At 38.2% G+C, this 6153-nt stretch overlaps 1 long non-coding RNA gene across 3 annotated transcripts; it reads left to right on the top strand.

Moving 5' to 3' along the window:
- The first annotated feature begins 624 nt into the window (after positions 1–624).
- Positions 625–4232, top strand: LOC116304260 (uncharacterized). Of its 3 annotated transcripts, XR_016119619.1 has the most exons (5): positions 625–848; positions 1016–1119; positions 1287–1389; positions 3041–3093; positions 3898–4232. It is a non-coding gene; the product is annotated as an uncharacterized LOC116304260 (long non-coding RNA). The 3 variants fall into 3 exon arrangements; XR_004198042.2 differs by having other exon boundaries at positions 3041–4232; XR_016119618.1 differs by having other exon boundaries at positions 2529–4232.
- The last annotated feature ends 1921 nt before the right edge of the window (positions 4233–6153 follow it).

The following is a 6153-nucleotide window of genomic DNA, read 5'->3' as shown; positions in this document are numbered from 1 at the left end:
AACCCTAAAAGGGTTAAGTTTAGGGTGTGATTTTAGGGTTTTTTCATATTTTACAACCCTAACTTAGGTTTTTGAATTTTAAATATACCTTTCAGGGTTAGGCTTAGGGTGTGATTGTAGGGTGTTTTTTGCACTTTTTACAACCCTAACTTAGGTTTTTGAATTTTGAAAACCCCTAAAAGGGTTAGGTTTAGGGTATGACTTTAGGGTGTTTATTTCACTTGTTTAAACCCTTACTTGGGTTGTTGAGTGTTGACGATGTGCTAGAAGGGGGAAAGCGGTTTCATTGCAAGACGTGTGTTAATCACCGAAATATAGAGGTTGTCTATTATTGGGGAAGCCTGGGAACAAACAATGAAGGGTGAGATGAAACAAAGAACGCAGCTCACATGTAGAACAATACGCATTGTTCACCATAATCCATGCTTTCTTTGTTTTCGTTATTTAATCCAATCCCAAGCCTCGTTCTACCAGTGGACACCGACCCAGTTCGTAATAAAGCGTACGTATACTCTGGACATGACCTCTTTTCGGTTGGATCGCAAGCCGTTGACGTTATTCAAAACATGGGAATGCGGTAAGGTGATACTCTTATTGACTATTCATAGGTTATCATAAAGCGTGTAATGTAAAAAACATCTCGTAGCGGTTTCAGCAGCAGTCGTTGAAAAATAGATGAATTAGAGACGTTATTCAAAACTGGGGAAACCGGTAAAGCGATACTTTTATTGCTTTATTCAGGCTTAATCATGTAGCCTCTACTGTAAACGACATCTCTTAGCAGTTGGAGTGAAAGTTTTAGAGTATTCAATGCTATATAGAGACGTTATTCAAAACATGGGAATGCGGTAAGGTGATGATCTTATTAAGTTATTCAGGCTTTATGATAAAGCCTTTACTCTGAACATTACTGCGTAGTAGTATGATCGACGCTCGTTGAGTAATAAATGAATTAGAGACGTTATTCAAAACTGGGGAAAGTGGTAACGTGAAACTTTTATTGCTTTATTCATAGCTCATAATACAGCTTGTGCTCTGGACACTTCTTCGTAGCAGTAGGGTCGACAGTCGTGTGAAACAGAAGTGAATTAGAGACGTTATTCAAAAGTGGGGAAAGTGGTAAGGACATACTTTTATTGCTTTATTCAGGCTTAATCATGTAGCCTCTACTCTAAACGACATCTCAACGCAGTTTGAGCGAGAGTGGTTAAATAATAAATGAATTAGAGACGTTATTCAAAACAGGGGAAAGCGGTAATGTGATACTTTTATTGGTTTATTCATAGGTTATCATAAAGCGTGTAATCTAAACAACATCTCGTAGCGGTTTCAGCAGCAGTCGCTGAATAATAACTGAATTAGAGACGTTATTCCAAACTGGGGAATGCGGTAAGGAGATGCTTTTCTTCATTTATTCATAGCTTATCATACAGCTTGTACTCTGGACACTACTACGTAGCAGTAGGATCGACAGTAGTTGAATAATACATGAACTAGAGACGTTATTCAAAACATGGGAATGCGGTAAGGTGATACTGATAGTGATAAATGTTATTCAACACTCATTGAAAATAAGGGGAAAGGTGGAACCCTATACTGTCGAGGATTCCACCATGGTGTAGAGAATTTCCAGACGAAGCGAACGCACGCTCGTTGGATTCTTTGGGGTGAATGTACAGTGTGTTATTTCAATTTCCGTCAAGGAAGGTATAGCGTGACATAGATGTTATAGTAATAACAGTTTTGATGGATCACACTGGACTGCTTAGGGCCAAGTTTAGGAGGACCTGTAAGATACTAGATAGAAGTATCGGATTACCGCTTTCTCCAGCTATAGGTAACTGCTATATCTCTTGTAATATCTAAGACTCTGCAGTCAAATGGCTCCGAGGTGTTGTGGAGAGTATACGCTTGATGATGAGCTATGGATGACTAAATACCGCTTTCCTCTGTTCTAGGGAAATGCTATAGATCAGCTAGCATTCAACCCCTTTCAGTCAAAAAGCTACGACGTGCTATACAGAGTAAAGGCTCGATGATGAAGTAGAAATAACTACATAGAAGTATGGGATTACCGCTTTGCCTAGTTTTAGAGAAGCTCTATAGATCAGCGAATATTCAACACCCTGCACTCAAATCACTGCGACGTGTTGGGCAGAGTATGGACTCGATGATGAAGCATAAATAACTACATAGAATTATGGGATTACCGCTTTCTCCAGTTCTAGGGAACTGCTACATATCATCGAATGTTCAACCACTTTCAGTCAAACCAGTACGAGGTGTTGTCCAGAGTATACGCTTGATGATGTGCTATAAGGAACTCAATAGAAGTATGGGATTACCGCTTTCCCCAGTTAGAGAGGACATCTATAGATCAGCCAATAATGAATGGCTTTTAATGAAACGGGTACGAAGGGTTAGGGTTAGGGTAGGGTTTAGGGTAAGCTTTAGGATGATTTATAGATACCTAAACAATACTGCCGGCTTCCCCTGTTTTAGATTCACATTGCTCTTATATCTCATAGATAGTACTCTACACACTGCATCATGACTGAATAGCAATGAAAGACTTTGTTTGGTATTGATGAAGTGGAACTATGCTGGTAGTGCCAAAGAAATATCATTGGGCCTATTGCATTCCTATTTTATTTTATATATTTATATCTTAATTTCATTTATAGGAGTTTTTATTATTTATAGCATAAGCCTACCCAAACTCTCGCCCTAAACCTAACCCTTCTTGTAGGAATGAGATATATATCATTGGCATTCTTTCACATTGTATATTGTGTTATTGACATTGATATAGCATAAGCCTACCCAAACACTCACTGTAACCTTTGTTGTAGGAATGAGATAAATATCATTGGCATTCGTTCACATTGTATATTGTGTTATTGACATTGATATGGCATAAGCCTACCCAAACACTCACCCTAACCCTAACCCTTGCTGTATTATTGATGAAAAAAATCATTGACATTCATCATTCACATGGTATTGTATTTAATATTCACATTGATCTCATGTCTTATAGATAGTACTCTACACACTGGATAATGACAGAAGACTAATGAAAGACTTTGTTTGGTATTGATGTTTATATCATTTATAGCATAAGCCTACCCAAACACTCACCCTAACCCTAACCCTTGCTGTATTATTGATGAAATAAATTTCATTGACATTGACATTCACATGGTATATTGTGTTATTGATATAACTGATATAGCATAAGCTTACCCAGACACTCACCCTAAACCTAACCCTTGTTGTGTGGATGAAAAAAATAATTGACATTCACATTCACATTCACATTCACATTCACATTCACATTCACATTCACATGGTATTGTATTGTATATTCACATTCATCTAACATTGCATGATGCAGATCCAAACCCTTATCCTTATCCTAAGTGATGAAATAAATATCATTCACATGGTATATTGTGTTATTGAGATTGATATAGCATAAGCCCACCCATACACTAACCCTAACCCCTAACCCTTGCTGTATTATTGATGAAATAAAAATCATTGGCATTCATTCACATGGTATATTGTGGTTATTGACATTGAACTGATATAGCATAAAGCCTAGAACCACTATTGTTGTATATACATGTTGTATTTTATTTTAGATTCACATGGATCTCATATGTCATATAGATAGTACTCCATACACTGGATCATGACTGAATAGCAATGGAAGACTTTGTTTATTTTTATTATCATTTTCATTATTATGAATATTATTATTGTTATAAATATTATTGTTGTTGTTGTTGTTGTTCTTGTTATACAAGATGCCAAATCCAATCCCTCATCCCTGTTGTATGGATGGAATAAATATCAACTCACATGGTATTGTGTTTTATCTTATATTCACAGTGATCACATAGTATTTCAGCTTTCGATACTAGATGTAAATAGGAATTCAACATTCATTAAAGTATAAAATGGAATGGGACTGATATTCATAGCATGTGGGACTACGCCATGGCAGACCGGTTAGGGTGAGGGTGAAGGATGGGGTCAGGTTTTAGTTTTTATGATGGAAACAATAATCACCTATGCAGTGAATAAGTAGATGGTAGAATGATGTAATGAAATAAATCAAAGTACTGTGTGGCAAAGTTCATCATCCACACACAATAAATACAATCACAAATTAGAATTCCCAAGATGAAATAAAATAATGTTTGCTTTGATTATATATATATATATATATACTTTGTATTTCAAAGCTCTAAAATAATTATTATTAGAATGGTTAAGTTAATGTAAATACACTTTGATGTAAACATTGTAACATAGCTGTATTGACCTTATGCAATAAAGACTTATTATTGTTATTATTATTATTGTTATCATTATTATCATTATTATTATTGTTATCTTTGCCTATTTGTTATTGTGTTGGTTTGTACTCGCCTAAATCAAGAATTAAAATGAATGGATACAGGAACATTGTTTCAATGAGCGCCAAGCGCTTTCGAATCACTGCTGTTTAAAAACATTAACAACTGATAATAAAAGCCCGCTAGATAATTCATGTCATTCGATCGAAAGATAGAGAGATATATAGAAAGTATCTAGAACTACTCACTATAAATAAACAACACTTTAATCATCTAACTTGAGTCGTGTAGACTTCAAAGTCTATATTGAATTCATTGTTGTTCACAGTTCTACTCGTGCTTGCTTTTGTTTATTATGATCATTATATTTGCCTAGTTGTTGTTGTTAGTGTTTGTACTCGAATAAAGCAGGTTCCAAAGTCATTGAAACGACGACACCATGGAGCGAATTACTGCTGTAAAGAGGTAGAAAGTAGATCCAAGTAGAGCTTGGAATTAATATCATATCTTGTAATGTTCAAAGTAGATTGAATTGTTGGTGTTCAAGCGTGTTTGTTTTCGCCGCTTCGAATGAACTTCCAAGTAACAGCAGCGGGCTGTGGACAGATTGAAGTAGCTTCAGGTCATCTACTGTAGATCGCCGACTGTTTGAACGAGCTTCACCTCGAGTTCATCGAACAGAGAAGAGTCCCAGTTCGCCAGCTTCGCTTCGATCTCTGTGGATCGAAGTAGTCATTCTTGCCGTAACTTGTTCGTGTAGTTTAGAATATAGAACACTTCAAATACCAAAGTTGAGTCGTGTCTTTTGTTTACACTTCAAAGTCTGATAGATGTGTTGATCAAAGTCTATCGAATAGTGTTGTTGAGCTGGCTGGCTGTGGACAGATCGAAGAAGCTTGATATCACATCGACTGAGCTGTTGTGGACGGCCTAGCGAGCTCCGAAGAAGAGAATTAGTCTTCGCTTCGATCGGCTGTTGATCGAAGCAGAGTTCTTGCCGTAACTTGTTCGTTCTAGTTTAGAAGCGGTAAAGCCGTCGAAAGTCGATCAATGAGCGCCCTTCAGCAAGCCCAGTAGCGTGTAGAACAAAGACTGAAGTCCAGAACAGTCTTCCCATCGAACTAAAGTCCTTGTTTTGAAGAATAAAGAGCTCTTATTCAGCGATTATTTTTGCTGGCTCGAACTACTGAGCGCTAAAAATAGTACAGCCAGACACCGCTAATCGGTTTGGCGCGACAAACCCAACTCACTGTAAGAGAGACGTGAGAGTACGTGATCTCAGACACGTCACTAGGCCTGACCTATTGCATTGATGGCTTGACGCGTGTGCTCAACCGTTTGAATGCATTTGGGCGCCAAGTATCCAGGAACACCAACAGTGTATCGGTTACTGCCCCCTTAACCACAGGCAACCCAACAGTACTGCCCAACGGCATAGCCCCTTGCTAGATTACAACAGATACACGAAGTCTTTGGGCACCCTCCATCTAGCTCGCCCCACCAAGGTCACTAGTTCACTAGACCCTCAAACTCCCCCTGAGAGTGCCCAAACACTGATCAAGCCACGAGGTTCGTCACTTCACTGGTAGCACACGCCGATCCTATCCTACAAAACACCTACAAAAACACCCTATTGTTCAAACAAACTACACCCAACCCGTGCCACCAGCAGTGCGCCCAACACATTTCTTCGTGAGGGCCGAATTGCTACCGTCAACAGGCTTAATGATGCCCTAGAGTAACCTAATGGCTGATCTTCTTCCAACCCACGAGCTAACCGAACGAA

This window comes from Actinia tenebrosa, unplaced genomic scaffold (assembly GCF_029948245.1).
Source record: "Actinia tenebrosa isolate PJP-AT-01 unplaced genomic scaffold, QUT_ActTen_1.0 PGA_scaffold13__45_contigs__length_12533684, whole genome shotgun sequence".
NCBI classification, from domain to species: Eukaryota; Metazoa; Cnidaria; class Anthozoa; order Actiniaria; family Actiniidae; genus Actinia; species Actinia tenebrosa.
The sequence above is the reverse complement of the archived record's forward strand: the minus strand, read 5'-3'. Positions and strand labels throughout refer to the sequence as shown.